Source organism: Scyliorhinus canicula, unplaced genomic scaffold (genome assembly GCF_902713615.1).
Source record: "Scyliorhinus canicula unplaced genomic scaffold, sScyCan1.1, whole genome shotgun sequence".
NCBI lineage: Eukaryota > Metazoa > Chordata > Chondrichthyes > Carcharhiniformes > Scyliorhinidae > Scyliorhinus > Scyliorhinus canicula.
In genome coordinates this window covers 319,354-341,568 of record NW_024055494.1, presented here as the reverse complement: position 1 = coordinate 341,568, position 22,215 = coordinate 319,354, and the positions used below count along the sequence as shown (strand labels likewise).

The 22,215-nt window shown below is 46.6% G+C and overlaps 1 pseudogene; it reads right to left on the bottom strand.

Annotated features, from left to right (window-relative positions):
- Positions 1 to 9,373: 9,373 nt before the first annotated feature.
- Positions 9,374 to 16,065, bottom strand: LOC119960262 (annotated as a pseudogene).
- Between the last annotated feature and the right edge of the window lie 6,150 nt (positions 16,066 to 22,215).

Genomic DNA, 22,215 nt, shown 5'->3' with positions numbered 1-22,215 from the left:
CAACCTCCCCTCTGCATACTCAGTCCCTGCGGCTGTGATCATTTAGATCCGAAACATTAACTATTTCTCTCCGCAGAAGCTGAAAGACCCGCTCATTCATCCACATTTTATGTCTTTACTTCCAATTTCCAGCATCCGCAGTATTTTGCTCTAATTTGAACCTTCAGACCTCCTCCCACCCAGTCAGCTCCGTGGAATGTCCTCCAGCTGTTTTGTTTGGATTGTTGTCACCATCCGGGTCACTGGGAACCTGAGGCCCCGCCCACTCGTCCGGCCGAATCCGCGCATGCGCTTCGCTGCCCGCCCAAACAAGATGGCGGCAATTAACCCGGGCCTGTTCCCGGGAAAACGCCCTGGAACAGAAAGCAGGGGACCGGCAGGCTCCTGTCGGGGCTTGCAACCTGCACCAGGTGTTTATGAAGCCTCCGCTCGCTGTCCACCCCAATTCCCGACTCAATTCCTCCCTCCGCCCCAGCGACCCTCACCTGCCGAAAAAAACCTCATGTGCTCGCAGGACTCCGAGCAAAGTGAAACTGCGCATGCTCTATATATAACACTGCGCCTGCGTACTAGGCTCCTGGGGCGTGATCAGGGCAGATTCACAAACGCTGGGTATGTTGGGTAATAACAGCATCGTTGAAACTCCAAATAGGCAGCAGAAAATATATTTTGTTACCTCGTTGAAATAAAACACAAATTCGTGCAAATGGGTGTTGTGTTATGTTCTATTTCCCAAAGTGATTTGCAAAAGCAAATTGCTGCGGATGCTGGAATCTGAAACTAAAAGAGAAAATGTTGGAAAATCTCAGCAGGTCTGGCAGCATCTGTAAGGAGAAGAAAGAGCCCAGATGCCCCTTTGTCAAAGCTAAAAGCCGTTGAAAGTGGGAGATACTTATACTGTAGGGTAGCGAATGAAAGATTAGTCATAGCCACAGAAACCAAGGGAAAAGAGAGCTAAAATAGAACATAGAACAGTACAGCACAGAACAGGCCCTTCGGCCCTCAATGTTGTGCCGAGCCATACTCAAACCCACGTATCCACCCTATACCCGTAACCCAACAACCCCTCCTTAACCTTACTTTTTTTATTAGGACACTACGGGCAATTTAGCATGGCCAATCCACCTAACCCGCACATCTTTGGACTGTGGGAGGAAACCGGAGCACCCTGAGAAAACCCACGCACACAGGGGGAGGACGTGCAGACTCCACACAGACAGTGACCCTGCCGGGAATCGAACCTGGAACCCTGGAGCTGTGAAGCATTTATGCTAACCACCATGCTACCCTGCTGCCCCTTTGGTTATCCTAAATTACCCCTTAGTGTCCAAAAGGTTAGTCAGGTATATTGTCACGTGTACCAAAGTACAGTGAAAAGTATTTTTCTGCGAGCAGCTCAACAGATCATTAAGTACATGAAAAGAAAAGGAAATAAAAGAAAATACATAATACGGTAACATAAGGTACACAAGTTCCCGTACCAGCCTCCCCGGACAGGCGCCGGAATGTGGCGACTAGGGGCTTTTCACAGTAACTTCATTGAAGCCTACTCGTGACAATAAGCAATTTTTATTTTTCAATGTAACTATATAAACACCGGCATCGGACGAAGCATACAGGGGTGTAGTGTTACTGAGGTCAGTCCATAAGAGGGTCGTTTAGGAGTCTGGTAACAACGGGAAAGGGGGGATCAGATAGTGGGACAGAGTGGGGGGAAATATATGTAAAGAAAGACAAAGAAATAAAAGGTAAAAGACAGTTCAAATAAAATGGAATGAAAATGAAGGGGTCAAGGTGGGCTCGAGCTAATCATCTGAAGTTGTTGAATTCAATGTTGAGACCGGAAGGCTGTAGCGTGCCCAACCGGAAGATGAGATGCTGTTCCTCCAGTTTGCTTTGAGCTTCACTGGAACATTGCAGCAGGCCAAGGACAGGCATGTGGGCATGGGAACACGGTCCTGTGTTAAAATGGCAATCAACGGAAAGGTCAGGGACCTGAATGCGCACAGAGCGAAGATCTACGTTTGGTCTCTCTGACATAGAGGAGACCACATTGGAAGCAGTGAATGCAATAGACCAAATTGAAAGAGGTGCATGTGAAACGCTGCTTAAACCTGGAATTAATGTTTTGGGCCTGGGATGTTAAGCATAGAAGAGGTAAAAGGGCAGGTGTTGCATCTTCTGCGATTGCACGGGAAGGTGCCATAGGTGATGGGAGAGGTGTTGGGTATTGTGGAGCAGTGGACTAGATTATCTTGGAGGGAATGGTCTTTGTGGACTGCTGACAGAGGGAGTGAAGGGAATACGTGTTTGGTGGTGACATCATGTTGAAGTTGGTGAAAATGGCAGAGGATTATGCTTTGCATACGGAGGCTGGTGGGGTGAAATGTGAGAATGAGGGGGATTCTATCCTTGTTCTTGGAGGGAGGGGACGGGGTGAGGGTAGTGGTGTGGGAGATGGACCGTGCAGTGTTGAGGGCCCTGTCTACAGCTGTAGGTGATGAATCATGGTTGAGGAAGAAGGAACACATTTGAAGCACCACTTTGGTAAGTGGCATCATCGGAACAAATGCGACAGAGGCGGAGGAGCTGAGAGAAAGGGAGGGAGTCCTTACAGGGTGTAGGGTGCGAAGATAGCTGTGGGAGTCAGTGGGATTGTAATAGATATTAGTAGATAGTCTATTGCCAGAAATGGAGCTAGCAAGGTCAAGGAAGGGAAGAGAGGGGAGGAGTCTAAGATGGACCAGTTGAAAGTGATGAAGCGGTGGAAACTGGAAGCAAAGTTGATGAATTTTTCCAGTTCCGGACGACAGCATAAATCAGCACCAAAATAGTCATCAATGTACCGGTAAAGGGGTTATGGGAGGGGACCCGGGTAGGCCTGGAACAAGGAATGTTCCACATACCCCAATGCGCCAACCTGCCGCCCCGGAATTCAATTTAATAATAGTCTTTATTATTGAATTTTTATAAGTAGGCTAACGTCAACAGTGCAATGAAGTGACTGTGAAAATCCCCTAGTCGCCACATTCTGGTGCCTGTTCAGGTACACAGATGGAGAGTTCAGAATGTCCAATTCACCTCACAAGCATGTCTTTCAGGAATTATGGGTGGAAACTGGAGCACCTGGAGGAAACCCAGACAGCTACAGAGAGAATATGCAGACTCCGCACAGACCAGTGACCGAAGCTGGGAATCGAACCTGGGACCCTGGCGCTGTAATCAGTATTAACTGCTGTGCTGCAAACAATGAGAGATAATGAATTTCAGAGTGAAAACAAGTCAAGGGAATGAACTATGAATAGAATTATACTGAGAACATAGAGCAACAGAGAGGCATTGGAGTCCCTATCCGCAGGTAGCTGGATAGAGTGATCAGGCAGCCAAGAATCCTTTCTTAGACGAGGCCTGGAATATAAGAGCAAGGAGATTATGCGAGAAGCATTCTGGTCACTGCATTAATGTACTGAGTCATGATTCATTAATTAGTATAAACCTGAATCAATGTGATTATTTATACAATTGCAGTTAGTGTTCTGTTGATCAAATCAAGAGGATAAAGTTGAAGCTGAATGACAAGTGATTGGAGCAGTGAAAAAGTCTGAATTCTTCAGTAAGTTAAAATCCAATCTGTTTACGTAATAAGAATGAAGAAAATAATTTCAGTTAATTCCTAGATTATTAGATTATAAATAAATGTGACTTCAGGGAAATGGAACGAGCTGATTGGTGAGTGGCTGATGAATCTTTATTTATTTTAACCTCCAATTTATTGTTGCTTCAGTCAGTTAATAATGGAATAAATAAAGGCAATGACAGGCCATCCCAGTCCCATGGCAATGACAGGGCATCCCAGTCCTGTGGCAATGACAGGGCATCCCAGTCCTGTGGCAATGACAGGCCACCCCAGTCCCTTGGCAATGACAGGCCATCCCAGTCCTGTGGCAATGACAGACCATCCCAGTCCTGTGGCAATGACAGGCCATCCCAGTCCTGTGGCAATGACAGGCCATCCCAGTCCCTTGGCAATGACAGGCCATCCCAGTCCTGTGGCAATGACAGGGCATCCCAGTCCTGTGGCAATGACAGGCCATCCCAGTCCTATGGCAATGACAGGCCATCCCAGTCCCTTGGCAATGACAGGCCATCCCAGTCCTGTGGCAATGACAGGCCATCCCAGTCCTGTGGCAATGACAGGCCATCCCAGTCCTGTGGCAATGACAGGGCATCCCAGACCTGTGGCAATGACAGGGCATCCCAGTCCTGTGGCAATGACTGGGCATCCCAGTCCTGTGGCAATGACTGGGCATCCCAGTCCTGTGGCAATGACAGGCCATCCCAGTCCTGAGGAGAACACATCCTGGTCACTGCATTCATCAATTATAAAGTGAGACAATTCATTAATTATCGCAAAACTGAAATAATCTAGTCATCGTTCACAGAATTACAGTTTGTGGTCCGTTAATCAAATCCAGGGGATAAAGATGAAGTTGGCATTGTAAGAATAAAGACATCTGAATTTTTCAGTCAATTAATCATTTGAGATGTTTAGATATTAACAATTAACAAAAACGGGTGGCATGATGGCACACTGGTTAGCACTGCTGCCTGAAGGCGCTGAGGACCTGGTTTCGTTCCCGGCCCGGATCACTGTCCGAGTGGAGTTTGCACATTCTCCCTGTGTCTGCGTGTGTCTTACCCTACAACCCAAAGATGAGCAGGGTCGGTGAATTAGTCATGCAAAATTGTCCCTTAATTGGAAAAAAAAGAATTGGGTACTTTAAATTTATTTAAAAAAAACAATTATCAAAAACATTTCAGTTAATTCCGGATAAAAGGTGACTTCAGCTCAACGGAAGAAACTGATTGGTGAGAAGCTGATGAATCTTTATTTATTTTAATCTTAAATTTATTTTGCTTAAGTCAAATAATCAAATAATTAAAGACCTGGCCGGGGATTCCAGTCCTGCTCCACGTGGGAAAACCAGGATACTTCTCATGTCCAGAACAATCACAAGTGCAGGAAGTGACATCAGCTGGAGCAGCAGGAAGCAAAGGGCAGTGGTCGAGAGGTATGTTGGTGATTGGTGGAGTATTTCCAGTGGGATTCTAGATTTCCCAGGACACGATTCCATGCTTCTAGAGTTCTATATCAATGCTTTAGACTTTAACATGGGGACAGGATTAAGTAATTTACGGTCCTCTTTTTCGCAGTGAGAAAGAAAGCTGCAGACTTTTATTATTCATTTATGGGATGTGGGCTTCACTGGTTAGGCCAGCATTTATTGCCCATCCCTAGATGCCCTTCAGAACGTGGTGGGGAGTTTCCTTCTTGAACCGCTGCAGTCCTTCAGGTGTAGGTACACCCACTGTGCTGTTAGGGAGAGAGTTCCAGGATTTTATCCCAGTGACAGCGAAGGAACGGTGATATATTTCCCCGTCGGGGTGGTGAGTGACTTGGAGGGGAGCCTCCAGCTGGTGGGGTTCCCAGTGATCTACTACTCTTGGCCTTCGAGATGGCGGTGGTCATGGGTTTAGAAGGTACTGAATAAGGAACATTGTTGAGTTACTGCAGTGCATCTTGTAGACGGTACACACGGCTGCCACTGTTCGTCGGTGATAGATGGTTTGAATGTTTGTGGAAGGGGGAGCAATCAAGCGGGCTGCTTTGTCCTGGATGCTGTTGAGCTTCTTGAGTGTTGTTGGAGCTGCACTCATCCAGGCAACTGGAGAGTATTCCATTATAAGACCATAAGACCATAAGACATAGGAGTGGAAGTAAGGCCATTCGGCCCATCGAGTCCACTCCGCCATTCAATCATGGCTGATGGGCATTTCAACTCCACCTCCCAGCATTCTCCCCATAGCCCTTAATTCCTCGCGACATCAAGAATTTATCTATCTCTGCCTTGAAGCCATTTAGCGTCCCGGCCTCCACTGCACTCTGCGGCAATGAATTCCACAGGCCCACCACTCTCTGGCTGAAGAAATGTCTCCGCATTTCTGTTTTGAATTTACCCCCTCTAATTCTAAGGCTGTGCCCACGGGTCCTCGACTCCTCGCCTAACGGAAACAGTTTCTTTGCGTCCATCCTTTCTAAGCCATGTATTATCTTGTAAGTTTCTATTAGATCTCCCCTTAACCTTCTGAACTCCAATGAATACAATCCCAGGAACGCCAGCCGTTCCTCATATGCTAGACCCGCCATTCCAGGGATCATCCATGTGAATCTCCGCTGGACACGCTCCAGTGCCAGTATGTCCTTCCTGAGATGTGGGGCCCAAAACTGGACACAGTACTCCAAATGAGGCCTAACCAGAGCCTTATAAAGGCTCAGTAGCACATCGCTGCTTTTATATTCCAACCCTCTTGAGATAAATGACAACATAGCATTCGCTTTCTTAATCACGGATTCAACCTGCATGTTTACCTTTAGGGAATCCTCGACTAGCACTCCCAGATCCCTTTGTACTTTGGCATTATGAATTTTCTCACCGTTTAGAAAGTAGTCTATGCTTGGATTCTTTTTTCCAAAGTGCAAGACCTCACATTTTCTCACGTTGAAATGCATCAGCCATTTCCTGCACCACTCTCCCAAACTGTCTAGATCCTTCTGCAGCCTCCCCACTTCCTCAGCACTACCTGCCTGACCACCTAACTTCGTATCATCAGCAAACTTCGCTAGAATGCCCCCAGTCCCTTCATCCAGATCATTAATATATATGGTGAACAGCTGCGGCCCCAACACTGAACCCTGTGGGACACCGCTGGTCACCGGCTGCCATTCCGAAAAAGAACCTTTTATCCCAACTCTCTGCCTTCTGTCAGACAGCCAATCCTCAACCCATGCCAGTAGCTCACCTCGAACACCATGGGCCCTCACCTTACTCAGCAGCCTCCTGTGTGGCACCTTATCAAAGGCCTTTTGGAAATCCAGATAGACCACATCCACTGGGTTTCCCTGGTCTAACCTACTTGTCACCTCCTCAAAGAATTCTAACAGGTTCGTCAGGCACGACCTCCCCTTACTAAATCCATGTTGACTTGTTCTAATCCGACCCTGCTCTTCCAAGAAATTAGAAATCTCATCCTTAACGATCGATTCTAGAATTTTACCAACAACCGAGGTTAGGCTAATTGGCCTATAATTTTCCATCTTTTGTCTTGATCCTTTCTTGAACAAGGGGGTTACAACAGCGATCTTCCAATCGTCCGGGACTTTCCCTGACTCCAGTGATTTTTGAAAGATCTCAACCAACGCTTCCGCTATTTCTTCAGCCACCTCCCTCAGAACTCTAGGATGTAGCCCATCGGGGCCAGGAGATTTGTCAATTTTAAGACCTTTTAGCTTTTTTAGCACCATCTCTTTTGTAATGGCAACCATACTCAACTCAGCCCCCTGACCCTTTATAATTTTTGGGATATTACTAACGTCTTCCACTGTGAAGACAGACGCAAAGTACTTATTAAGTTCTCCAGCCATTTCCTCATCTCCCATCACTAGCCTTCCAGAATCAGTTTGAATTGGCCCAATGTCTACTTTGGCCTGACGTTTGTTTCTTATGTATTGAAAGAAACTTTTACTATCATTTCTTATATTACGGGCTAGCCTGCCTTCATATTTGATCCTCTCCTTCCTTATTTGTCTCTTTGTTAACCTCTGTTTGTTTTTGTAGCCTTCCCAATCTTCTGATTTCCCGGTGCTTTTGGCCACTTTATAGGATCTCTCTTTTTCTTTGATACATTTCCTGACCTCCTTTGTCAGCCATGGCTGTCTAATCCCTCCCTGGATAATCTTTCTTTTCTTGGGGATGAACCTCTGTACAGTGTCCTCAATTATGCATACAAACTCCTGCCATTTTTGCTCTACTGTCTTCCCTGCTAGGGTCTGCTTCCAGTTGATTTTCACCAGTTCCTCTCTCATGCCCTCGTAATTACCTTTATTTAACTGTAACACCATTACATCCGATTTTGCCTTCTCTCTTTCAAACTGCAGACTGAACTCAACCATATTATGATCGCTGCTTCCTAAGTGTTCCCTTACTTTAAGATCTTTAATAAAGTCTGGTTCATTACATAGCACTAGGTCCAGAATAGCCTGCTCCCTTGTGGGCTCCATGACAAGCTGTTCCAAAAAGCCATCTTGTAAGCATTCCATGAATTCCTTTTCTTTGGATCCACTGGCTACATTATTTACCCAATCCACCTGCATATTGAAGTCCCCCATGATCACTGTGACCTTGCCTTTCTGACATGCCTTTTCTATTTCCCGGTACATGTTGCGCCCCTGGTCCTGACCACTGTTAGGCGGTCTGTACATAACTCCCATTATGGTTTTTTTGCCTTTGTGGTTCCTCAATTCTACCCACACAGACTCCACATCATCCGACCCTATGTCGTTTAGTGCCATAGATTTAATTTTGTTCTTAACTAACAAGGCAACCCCACCCCCTCGGCCCACCTCCCTGTCTTTTCGATAGGTTGTATATCCTTGGATGTTTAACTGCCAGTCCTGAACCCCCTGCAGCCATGTCTCTGTGATGCCTACCACATCATAATCATTCACGATGATCTGTGCCATTAGTTCATCTACTTTGTTACAAATGCTACGAGCATTCAGGTAAAGTGCCTTAATGTTAACTTTCTTATCAGTACAGATATTGGAAGTCCTAAGATGTCCAAAGTTATCCTTCCTTTTTGTTGCATTCCTAGTCTGCCTCAAGCTTAAATCCACCTGCCTACATGTTATCCTCCTGCGTATCTTGCCATTTAACTCCCTGCTCCCTGTCGCTTTCACTTTCCCTTCCCCCCAACTCAGAAGTTTAAAGTCCTACTGACCACCCTATTTATCCTCTTCGCTAGAACACTGGTTCTGACTTGTGCATTGCAGATGGTGGACAGGCTTTGAGAGGGGGGGGGGGGGGGGGGGAGGGAAGGGGGGGGGTGGGTTCAGGAGATGAGTTACCCTTCGTAGGATTCCTAGTCTTTGACCTTTCCTGGTAACCACAGTATTAATATGGCTCATCCACAGTATTGATCAATGGCACCCCCCAGGATGTTGATTGTGAGGAATTCAGCAATGGTAATATCATTCAATGTCAAGGGACGATGGTTAGATCCTCTCTTGGAAGATATGGTGATTGCCTGACACTTGTGTGGCACGAATGTAACTTGCCACTTCTCAGCCCAAGCCTGGATATTGTCCAGGTCTTGCTGCATTTGGACATGGACGGCTTCATTATCTCAGGGTTGGCGAATGATTCTGAACACTGTGCAGTCATCCGCAAACATCCCCACTTCTGACCTTATGATGAAGGCAGGTCATTGATGAAGCAGCTGAAGATGGTTGGGCCGAAGACACTACCCTGAGGAATGCCTGCAGTGATGTCCTGGAGCTGAAATGGTTGGCCTCCAACCACCACAACCATCTTTCTTTGTGCCAGGTACGACTCCAACCAGCGGAGAGTTTTCACCGATTCCCATTGACTCCAGATTAGCTGGGGCTCCTGGATGCCATACTCGGTCAAGTGCTGCCTTGATGTCCAGGGCAGACACTCTCACCTCACCTCTGGCATTCAGCGCTTTTGTCCATGTTTGAACCAAGGCTGTAATGACTACAGGAAGACATCAATAGACTGATCAGCGGGCCAGAAAAGTAGCAAACAGGTCAATCCAGAGAAGCGCGGGATAAGAAATACATTTGTGGTGGACAAACACGGCAAAGGGAAAGAATATGAATGGTATGATAGTGAGGTGAGAGGGAAAAAGGGGCGTTAGAGTGCATGTCCACAGATCCCTGAAGGTGACAGGAGAGATAGATACGGTGATTGTGAAGGCAGAGAGGATACTTTGTTATTCACGGGGACAGAATACTAGAGCAGGGAATATTCCCAGCAATTTCTATTGGAGGAAAGACCTGAAACCCATCTCTCCACAGATGCTGCCAGAGCTGCTGAGTATGTCCAGCATTTTCTGTGTTTATTATAAGATCAGGGAGGTTATACTGGAGCTGTCCAAACACTAGTTAAACCACAGCTACATTACTGAGTACAGCTCTGGGCACCACATTACAGGAAGTATGTGTTCATCCCAAAGAGAATGCAGAGGAGATTGACCAGCATGCCGACACAAATGGAGAATTTTAACAATGAGGAAAGATTGGAGAGGCCGAGGTGGTTTTCTGTGGAACAGAGAATGCTGAGGAGAGATTAACTGAGGTGTTTAACATTCTGAGGGCCCGGATAGAATGGATAAGAAGGATCTATTTCATTAACAGATCAATAATCAAGGGGTTTAGATTTAAAGTAATTAGCAGAGCATTGCGACTGGAAGGGGGAAATCATTTCAGTGGTGGGAGTCTAGAACTCGCTGTCTGATAGCGTCACAGAAACAGAAATCCTGATCACTTTAAAATTAATGTCTTGGATATCCAATTGAAGGACTGGGACATACAGGACAATCGACTGAGATCTGCAAAATGGGATTAAGCTGAATAGCTCCACTTCAGCCAGCACACACACAATGGGCCAAATGGCCTCTATCTGTACCAGAACTTTGAGGTTTTTACTCTGATAGTTGGAGATTGTTTCTGATGAAAATAACCTCGAAGGGACTGAAGTTTAACATCCTAGAATGATATTGGTGAAACAAATCAGCTGTTTTAAACACGTTGTAGATTTTTGTCTTTCCCACCTGAGTGTTTAACATCACCTGGCTGGAGCTCAGAAAGGACAATCCCACTTTATAGAATCCGAGAATTGAGTCTGTACCAGCCCTGGGAAAGAGCAGTCTACTTAAGCCCATGCCTCCACCCTATCCCCGCAACCCCACCTAACCTTTTTGGACACCAAGGGCAATTTAGCACAGTCAATCCACCTAACCTGCACATCTTTGGACTGTGGGAGGAAAGCGGGTCACCCGAACGAAACCCACGCAGACACGGGGAGAACTTGCAGACTCTGCACAATGACCAAGACGGATATTGAACCCGGGTCCCAGGTGCTGTGAATCAACAGTGCTACCCACTGTGCTACTGTGCCGCCCTTGCATCCAAGCTCCCGGATTGTCTGTCTTCTCTCCGGGTAAGATTTTGTTTGTCTCTTGTATTTCACGACTGAAACAGGGCGGACACCTGATTGAAGGATTCAAACATGGGAGTTCTGGGAAAGATGGGCAAGGATTTGGGAGGTAGCAACATGTTCAAAGAGTTTGGAGAGGAGATGGAGGTTGAAGATGGTAATTTGTAAGGATGGCAGGGTCAAGGGTCTGTTTTATTGAGGAGGGGGTGATGATGGCAGATTTGAAGGACAGAGGGACAGTACCTGAAGAGACAGAAATGTTGACAATATCCATAGACACAGGGTAGTTGGCTGATCAGTAGCTCAGTGGGAATAGGGTCGATGGGCCAGGAGCTGGGTCTCATGGACAAGATGAGCTCTCAGAGGAGGTGGGAGAGAAACTAGAAAAAGATGTGGGTTCAGGGCTTGGGAAAGGATGAAATTTAGAGACAGTTTGGTCCGGTAGGCTCGTGGAAGGGAGGGAAGCAGCAGAGGCAGCTGATCGCATTGACTCAATCTCAGTCACAAAGAAGCTCCACAAGCTCATCACACTTCAAAAGGAACTAACTTGTGTCAGAGATATCAAAAAGTTTCAACACACTGCGTATTTAACACAAATCTAATTTATTTGATTTTTAGCCAGAATATTAGCCCCTGTAAATGGGCTGGAGTTTGTTATCAGCAGAAAAAGACCCAAATGAACATGGCTCAGTCCTGAATGTGAGTAACAGCAAAATCCAATCACTGTGGTTACTTGTGGCCTCGTTGGTGTCTCAGCAGGTTTGATGACTGAGTGAATCCCTTCCCGCACTCGGAGCAGGTGAATGGTCTCTCCCCGGTGTGAACTCGCTGGTGTCTCAGCAGGTGGGATGAAGTGACAAAACCCTTCCCACAATTGGAGCAGGTGAATGGACTCTCCCCAGTGTGAACTCGCTGGTGACTCAGCAGGTTGGATGAGTGACTGAATCTCTTCCCACACTTGGAGCAGGTGAATGGTCTCTCCCCAGTATGAACTCGCTGGTGACTCACCAGGTTGGATGACTGAGTGAATCTCTTCCCACACTCGGAGCAGGTGAATGGTCTCTGCCCAGTGTGAACTCGCTGGTGTCTCAGCAGGTGCGATGAAGTGGTGAAACCCTTCCCACAATTGGAGCAGGTGAATGGACTCTCCCCAGTGTGAACTCGCTGGTGACTCAGCAGGTTGGATGAGTGACTGAATCTCTTCCCACACTCGGAGCAGGTGAACGATCTCTCCCGAGTGTGACTTCGCTGGTGTCTCAGCAGGGCCGATGACCGAATGAATCCCTTCCCACACTTGGAGCAGGCGAATGGCCTCTCCCCAGTATGAATTTGCTGATGTACAGCGAGATCAGCTGACCGTCTGAACCCGGTCCCGCAGTCAGAGCACCTAAACGGTTTCTCGTCAGTGTGAACACGTTGATGGCACATTAGTTCCCCAGAACATTTATAGCACTTCCCGCAATCTGGACATTGAAACGGTCTCTCATCAGTGTGAACTCGCTGGTGACTCAGCAGGGTGGATGACTGAGTGAATCCCTTCCCACACTTGGAGCAGGTGAATGGTCTCTCCCCAGTGTGACTGCGTTGATGAGTTTCCAGTTTGGATGGGTAAGTGAATCCTTTGCCACAGTCCCCACATTTCCATGGTTTCTCCTCTGTGTGACTGCATTTGTGGCTTGTGAGGCCTGATGATTGACTGAATCTTCGTCCACACACGCAACACGTGTACGGTTTCTCCCCACTGTGAACGATGCTTTTTCCTTCCATGATCAAAATCCGCTGATATTCAGGATATGATAAATTGAGGACTCTGTCAGATCCTGACGTGATGCTTGGTTTGAGTTTCTGGACTTTGAAGTCTCCCATTCGAACACACTGTGAAACTGATTTAAAACAGAAAATAGGGAGTGAGAGAGAACCCAGAAAAACACAAAGGCGGGCAGCATGGCGGCACAGTGTGTTAGCCCTGCTGCCTCACGGCTCCGAGGTCCCAGGTTCGATCCTGGCCCCGGGTCACTGTCCGTGTGGAGTTTGCACATTTTCCCTGTGTTTGCGTCGGTTTCACCCCCACAACCCAAATATGTGCAGGATAGGTGGACTGGCCACGCTAAATTGCCCCTTAATTGGAAAAAATGAATTGGATAATCTAAATTTATTTTAGAAAAATACAAAAGCAGGTTGTGAAATTGAACTGAATGAATCTGGTCATTTGTGGGGCCGGTTCTGGGAAAAAGTGACAATGAAAATGGCAGAATTGTCACAAAAACACAACTGGCCTCTTTGGGAGGAGAGAGAAAGAGGTGAAGAGGGAATTTGTACATCTACAAGACATATTAAGAGAGTTGATGGCAAAGCAAATTCGATCTTGACCTTCATAAACAGTAATATTGATACAGAAACTATGCTTCTGGTGGAACGGTAGTTAGCACTGCTGCCTCACAGCACCAGGGACCCGGGTTCAATTGTGACCTTGGTGACTGTCTGTGTGGAGTTTGCACTTTCCCCCCATGCCTGTGTGGGTTTCCACCCGGTGCTCAGGTTTCCTCTAACAGTCCAAAGAAGGGAAAGTTCGGTGGATTGGCCTTGATAAATTGCCCCTCAGTGTCCAGGGATGTGCAGATTAGGTGGGGCTATGGGGTTCCAGGGACAGGGTAGGGGTGTGGGCCTAGGCAGGGTGCCCTTTCAGAGAATCGGTGCAGACTTGATGGGACGAATGGCCTCCTTCTGCACTGTAGGAATTCTATAGTTCTACTGTAATTCTATTCTATGAATCTTTATAAAGCTCTGGTCACCACTCTTCAGGAAGAATGGGAAGGTTCTTGGAGAAGGTGCAGAGGAGATTTACCAGAATGGTTCCAGCAAAGGAGGTTGAGGGGAGATTTGGTTCAGGGACACACGATTATGCCAGATTTCCATCGGGTGGACAAAGAAACTCTGTTTCCATTCACTGATCATACAAGCAGTCGGGGCACAGATTTAAAGATTTGGGTAAAACCTGGATTGAATGATACAAGATCCTGAGGGGTCTTGACAGGGTGGATGTGGAGAGAATGTTTCTCTTGTGGGAGAATCTGGAACAAGGGGGTCACTGTTGCAAAGTGAGTGGTCACCCATTTCAGATGGGGATAAGGATTTTTTTTTCTCTTGAGGGTTGCAAGACAGGGGGTGGCATAGTGCTTAGCACTGCTGCCTCACAGCACCAGGGACCTGGGTTCAATTCTCCCCCTGACTGTGTGGAGTTTGCACTTTCTCCGTGTGTTTGTGTGGGTTTCCTCCGGGTTCTCCGGTTTCCTCCCACAGTTCAAAGATGTGCGGGTTAGGTTGAATTGTTTTGGATTGTATTCGCTGGAGTTCAGAAGAATGAGGGGGGAATCTCATAGAAACCTATAAAAAGTGGGTGGCACGGTGGCTCAGTGGTTAGCACTGCTGCCTCATGGCGCCGAGGACCCGGGTTCAATCCGGGCCATGGTCTTTGTGGATTTTGCACATTCTCCCTGTGTTTGCGTGGGTCTCACCCCCACAAATCCAAAGATGTGCAGGGTAGGTAGATTGACCACGTTAAAACTGCACCTTAATTGCAAAAAAAATTTGGTCACTCTAAATTTATGTTAAAAGAAAAACAGGGTGAGACAGAGTAGATTCAGGAAGGGTGTTCCCGATAGTGGTGTCCAGAAATAGGGGTCACAGTCTGACGAGACCAGGTAGACCATTTAGGACAGAGATGAGGAGACATTTCTTCACCCAGAGAGCGGTGAGCCTGTGGAATTTGTCGCCACAGGAACTAATTGAGGCCAAAACATTGCATGTCTTGAAGAAGTAGTTAGATACAGCACTGAGGGTGAAGGGGATCAAAGGATATGGGGGGAAAGCGGGATTAGGTTATTGAGCCTAATCAGCTCTTATCGTAATGAATGGTGGAGCAGGCTCGAAGGGCCAAATGGTCTCCTCCTGCTCCTATTTTCTACGTTGCTCTGTATCTGTGCATGTAAATGGTCCAGGAGGTAGGAGGAAGAATGTTTTTACACAGCCAGTGAAATGACCTTAAACTTGCTGCCAAGGACAGTGTTTGGAAATAGACACAATAAATTATTTTTTTAAAAATTGGATAGAAACCTGACAGAAATAAACCTGTGAAGATACAGAGACAGAGCAGGAGAATGACTCTGACTGGATTGCTCCAGATAATAATAATCTTTATTAGTGTCACATGTAAGCTTACATTAACACTGCAATGACGTTACTCTGAAAATCCCACAACACACACGGGGAGAACGTGCACAGACCGCAGACAGTGACCCAAGCCAGGAATCAAACCTGGGTCCCTGGTGCTGTGAAGCAACAGTGCTAACCACCTGGCCGACCAGAGAGCTAGCATGGACTCAATGGACCGAATGCCCTTCTCTGCCCATAATGACTGACATTTTTGTTTTTTATAATTTTTAAAAATAGATTTAGAGTACCGAATTCATTTTTTCCAATTAAAGGGCAATTTAGCATGGTCAGTCCACCTAACCTGCACATCTTTGGGCTTTGGAGGCAAAACCCATGCAAACAATGTGGAAACTCCACATGGACAGTGACCCAGAGCCGGGATCAAACCTGGAACCTCGGCGCTGTTAGGCAGTAATGCTACTCACTGCGCCACCGTGCTGCCAGCTGACTCTGACATTTTTGTGTAATCTCACCTTTTAATTTAACCCAACCCCGGGGGGGGGGGGGGGGGGGGGGGGGGGGGGGGGGGGGGTTCAGATATCACTCAGATAAATCTGTGCTACACTCCCTCTGAGGCTATTCTATCCTTCCTCAGGTTTGTTGCCCAGAACTGAACACAGTTCTCCAGGTTTGGTCTAACCAGGGTTTGTGAATCTCGGGGCTTTTCCAGTCACACTGAGACCTGAAATCTTCCCTCACAGACAGAACAGACAAACCTTTTACCTTCCACAACCAGATGCTGCTGAAATTCTGGTTCTGATGAATCGAGTGACTCTGTCAGATCGCGATGTGACATTTGGTTTGTGTTTCCCGTCTGTTAAACCTCCACTTCCAGTATCCTGTAAATTTACAGAAACCACACTGCCAGTTTCGGATAGAAATTCACAACATTCTCTCCTCGCCAACTTTGATTAAATGTATTCCTGGAGGCTTGATCACATGACTTGCCGCCATCCTCCAGCCATTAATCGGTCAACACTTCCATCCTTGTGACACACTGCCTTCCTCGGCCAATTGGGAAGCAAAATAACTCCTTCCCTTCCAGGACAGTGTTTGACTAGGGCAGCACGGTGGTGCAGTGGTTAGCACTGCTGTCTCACAGCGCTGAGGTCACAGGTTCGGACCTAGTTCTGGGTCACTGACTGTGCGAAGTTTGCACATTCTCCCCGTGTTTGTGTGGGTTTCATGCCACAACCCAGTGATTTAAAAAAATAAATTTAGAGTAACCAATTAATTTTTTTTTCCAATTAAGGGGCAATTTAGCCTTGCCAATCCACTTTCCTTGCACATCTTTGGGTTGTGGTGGCGAAACCCACGCAAACACGGGGAGAATATGCAAACTCCACACAGACAGTTACCCAGAGCTGGGATCGAACCTGGGACCTTCGCGCCGTGAGGCATTAGGGCTAACCCACGAAACCACCATGCTGCATCCCCACAACGCAAAGATGTGCAGGTTAGGCCCATTGGACATGCTGAATTGTCCCTGAATTGGAAAAAATGAATTGGGCACTCTAAATTTATTTTAAAAAAGGACAGTGATTGACTGTCAGTCAATCAACCTTTATCCCAGTTTCAATATTTTTATATCCACTGAAATGTTCAAAAATCTTTTTTACTGTCCTCATGATTTTCCAGAGACCCAAAATTAGTATTTTTACTGTCCTAATCATGTTCCAGAGTCACTAAAATATTTTTTCTGTCGCAATGATTTTCCAGAAACCCATGTATTTCATATAATTTCACAGAATTTACATTGCAGAAGGAGGCCATTCGGCCCATCGACTCTGCACCGGCTCTTGGAAAGAGCACCCTACCCAAGCCCACACCTCCACCCTATCCCCATAACCCAGTACTATGGGCAAATTTGAACACTAAGGGCAATATAGCATGGCCAATCCACCTAACCTGCACATCTTTGGACGTGGGAGGAAACCGGAGCACGCAGAGGAAACCTACGCACACACGGGGAGAATGTGCAGACTCCGCACAAACAAGTGACCCAAGCCGGGAATCGAACCTGGGACCCTGGAGCTGTGAAGCTAAATTGCCCTTAAGTACCCAAAATTGCCCTGAGAGTTGGGTGGGGTTACTGGAATAGGGTGGAGGTGTGGGCTTGGGTCGGGTGCTCTTTCCAAGAGCCGGTGCAGACTCGATGGGCCCAATGGCCTCCTTCTGCACTGTAAATTCTATGAATCAGTCCCTCGATTTGAGGGTGACGTCTACTCAGGGTTGTGAATTTCTATCGAAAGGGAAAATGCTGGAAAATCTCAGCAAGTCTGGCAGCATCTGTAGGGAATGAAAAGAGCTAACGTTTCGAGTCCGATGACTCTTTGTCAAAGCCCATTGATTGTGAATTTCTATCCTGGGTCTTCACATGGCTGAACAGAGCCGCAGAGCTTTGGACAGATGGGACAGAATGTCTAATAAGAGAGTGAAATTCAGAGAGCAGGATTGGCTTCCTTTTCTTTCCATCTCTGCCACTGCTTTGCATCATCAGTAAGACATTGGGAGTCAAAGACTAATCCAGTTTGATGGACAAGTTGTCTCCATTCTGAACAATGGGGAACAAGCCCCTCCCACTCATTGAAACATTGGCCCCCGACAAAGACGGCAAACGCGCATGCGCCCTGATTTACATCCAATAAAGATGGCGGCCGTTAACCCGAGCCCAATGTGAGGAGCTGCAGTTCCGCTCGGGACAAACTGGGTCCCGGAAACCTTTCCGATGTTTGCGATTTCAACAACTTTACACAACGTTTCCGCCCGCCCCCGCGATCTCTCGCTCCCTCCATATTGTTAAAGTCCTCTCACCGATTTCCGATCTGAAAACACATCCTTCTCCTTCGCCATTCCCCACACTGCGCATGCTTCAATAACAGCGGGCCCGCCCCTCATTCACTCCGATTGGTTGGAGGACTAGCTGCTTCCGGTCGGTCCCGCAGTCCCGCCCCTCCTCTTCCTATTGGTCCGGGGCTGCCGTCAATCACCCGGGCATTGTGAGGCAGATTTCAGGCTGACTCGCTGATTGACTCAATAATCAGAGAGGTACAATCATAGAATTTACAGTGCAGAAGTCGGCCGTTCGGCCCATCGAGTCTGCACTGGCTCTTGGAAAGAGCATCTCCACCCTATCCCTGTAACCCAGCGACACCATCTAACATAAGGGCAATTTAGCATGGCCAATCCACCTAAGCTGCGCATCTTTGGACTGTGGGAGGAAACCGGAGCACTTGGAGGAAACCCATGCAGACACGGGGAGAACGGGCAGACTCCACACAGGCAGTAACACTTTTGTTGGGGCTTCTAGCTGATTTTGGTCTTTTATTTTGACTGGACCACATATCATAGAATTTACAGTGCAGAAGGAGGCCATTCCGCCCATCGAGTCTGCACCGGCTCTTGGAAAGAGCACCCTACCCAAGGTCAACACCTCCCCCTATCCCAATAACCCAGTAACCCCACCCAAAACTAAGGGCAATTTTGGACAAAGGGCAATTTATCATGGCCAATCCACCTAACCTGCACATCTTTGGACTGTGGGAGGAAACCGGAGCACCCAGAGGAAACCCACGCACACACGGGGAGGATGTGCAGACTCCGCACAGACAGTGACCCAAGCCGGAATCTAACCTGGGACCCTGGAGCTGTGAAGCCATTGTGCTATCCACAATGCTACCGTGCTGCCATGCTTGGGGAAAGCAAGAGACAAAAGAAGGTTTGATAGAAACTGGACTGATCTGTTGTGAATTTATATCCTATTCTTATAGTGATCATTTTTGTAAACTTATTTTTCAGGCATTAGAACGGGAGGATTGGCAGCTGGGCAACTCAAACCAAATATAACATCAAGATCTGACAGTCACTCAATTCATTAGGATCTAAATATCACAAACTGTCAATGTGCTTGTCTGTTCGGACTGTGGGAAGAGATTTCAATATCAGTGTGACTGGAAAAGCCCCGAGACCCACACAAACCTGAGTGAGAGTGTTCCAGTGAACTGACTGTGGAAAGAGCTTTAACCAGTTACACAGCCTGAAAAATCATCTTGTTTCCTCTTGTGGGAGAGTCTGAGACCAGAGGGCATAATCTCAGACTAAGGGATCTCAAATTTAGGACAGAGGTGAGGAGACATTTCTTCCATCAGAGGGTAGTGAATCAGTGGAATTCTTCAGCTGAGCAATCATTCTGTCTCTAGAGTTGACCATAAAAAGGCAAAGGTGAAGGTGTCTTAACCCAGATGGGCCGCTTGGTGGCGCAGTGGCTCTTTCACTGAGGGGCCTTGAGTTCAGACACATCCCAGACAGGACTGGTGAGAAATATCTGTCTGGGAAAGGGAAGACAACTGTATAATCGGGGAAATGGAGCGGTGCCGATGGACCTTGGAGAAAGGAGTTCAGATTAGTCTTATTGTCTTCATTTTTCATTCAATATTTATTAAAATTTCAGAGAAAATATTATACAAAAGTTTATTTTGATGTTGACAAAACGGAACATAACGATTGAAGGTCACAGTGAGAACAGAACACATGCCCTCTGAGCTGCCAAATGTATGTACAACTGTAACAGACACAAGAGAGAACAGGAGCTCAACAGAAAGAGAAGGCAACTGTTGTAAATAAGGTACGAGGTAAGTTACTTATTTAGACATGACATTGAGAGAAATTATTAACTACAATTACATTACAGCCAAAATTATCTCGTACATTTTAAACTGAAAAGCAGAAATACTGTCCATGATTGTCTCAGTTACAGATGCAGAATAATAAACTGAGAGAATGTTACTGTTAGTCACCAAGAGGAGATATTGTATTTGTGTCACACACAGATCATAATAAACAGCTGAGGGAAATCTACAGCGTCCGAACGTCAACCGATCACTTGATCTGTAAAAGAGAGAGAAATGATGAAGCAGATGTTTATGATCTGGGACATTGATGTTAGAGTTTTTAATCAATCAAACATTTAGAGATGTTTTAAACGGCCTCTGTCAGTTTGAAGTGTGAGTGGATTGAATCTTCTCACCTTCACCAGAGTGACTGCAGCGCTGTAGGACATGCTCAGGAAGAACAGGGTGATGAATGTGGAAGCGGTTGTCCAGATGTTCCCGTTATCATCCTCATTGTCTTCAGTCCAGGTGTTGTCTGTGGTATCTACGAGGATCGAGCCAAATATAATTAGTTTGTTTATTAATCCAGGATATGTTTTTTAATATTCTCGTTTCATTTTCTCCCGCTGCTAATTTAACATATTTGTCATTGCATATCTACTGTTGAGTTCAAGACACTCGGAAATCGATCTCTGTAACTTTTTTCTTCCAATTATGGGGCAAGTTAGCCTGGCCAATCCACCTACCCTGCACATCTTTGGGTTGTCGGCGTGAGACCCACGGGTCACGGGGAAACTCCACTGGGACAGAGACCCAGGAGCGGGATCAACCCCAGGTCCATGGTGGCGTGAGGCAGCAGTGCTAACCACTATGCCACCGTGCCGCCCTTGCCTGACGTTTGTGTTTGTTCTTTAGCTTTTGTGTCTGTGTGGATGCGAAATTCGTATTTCTTTACTCTTCATTTGTGTCCCGATGTCTTTATAAGTGTCATCGTGTGTGTTCAAGTGTCAATATGAGTTCATACTTCCCTGTCCAGTAATGAAAGTGTTAATGTGTCTTTATACGTTCAACATGCATGTCAGTGTCTTAATGTTTGTGTCTGGATAAGTGCGTTTGTGTTTGTGTGAGTTTGTTGATGCGTGTATTTCATCATAGAATCATCATTAAATATAATCCCTATGGGCAGCACGGTGGCCTCGTGGTTAGCACAACCGCCTCACGGCGCTGAGGTCCCAGGTTCGATCCTGGCTCTGGGTCACTGTCCGTGTGGAGTTTGCACATTCTCCCCGTGTCTGCGTGGGTTTCGCTCCCACAACCCAAAAATGTGCAGAGTAGGTGGATTGGCCACGCTAAATTGCCCCTTAATTGGAAAAAGATAATTGGGTAATCTAAATTTAAAAAAATATATAATCCCTATTGCGCCGAACGAGGCCATTCGGCCCATTGTGTCTGCACCGACCCTCCGAAAGAGCACTCTGCCTGGACGCATGCCCCTGCCCTATGCCCAGAACCTCCTAACCCCACCTAACGTTGTGGGCACTAAGGGGTAATATAGCCTGGCCAATCCACCAAACCTGCACATCTTTGGACTGTGGGAGGAAACTAGAGCACGCGGAGGAAACAGGAACAGACCCGGCAGAACGTGGGAACACCACACAGACAATCACCTGTGGTACTGTGAGGCAGCAGTGCTATTTATGCGTTGATGTTTGATTATAACTATCTATTGATGTGTATTGATGACTCTATGTATATTCATATGTGTTCGTGTTAGCGTGTGTACGAGTCAGCTAATATGTATCTACATGTGTCCGTTAGTGTGGATTATTGTCTCTGTTTGAATGGAAATATTTCTGTCATCGTGAAATTCTGCTAATTTACATGTTATTGGTTACATTTCTGTTTCATATTCTTCTGTCAGCCTGCTTGTCTGGTTGTATATGTCTGTGTATCTGTGTGGACATGTGGTTGTATATGTCTGTATACATGTGTGTACCCACTTGTGTGTGTGGAATTGTGTTTGTATGTGTGGATGTGCACGTGAGTCTGTGTGTTTCTAAACATGTGCTTTTTGTGTTTATGTGCATGCTTGTGAATTTTTGTGCACATTTGCGTGTGTTTTTGTGTCAAAATATGTGTGGTCCGTTGTGCCTGGGTGTATGTTTGTGCATGTGTTTCTATGTGTGTTTCTATGTGTGTTTGTGTCTACTTGTGAGCGTGTGTGTGTTTCTGGGTCTGTGTGCATGTGTGTGTAGTGTCTGTGTCTGTTTATCTGTCTGTGTATTTGTATCAGCTGCCTGTAGCTTTGCCAGTTG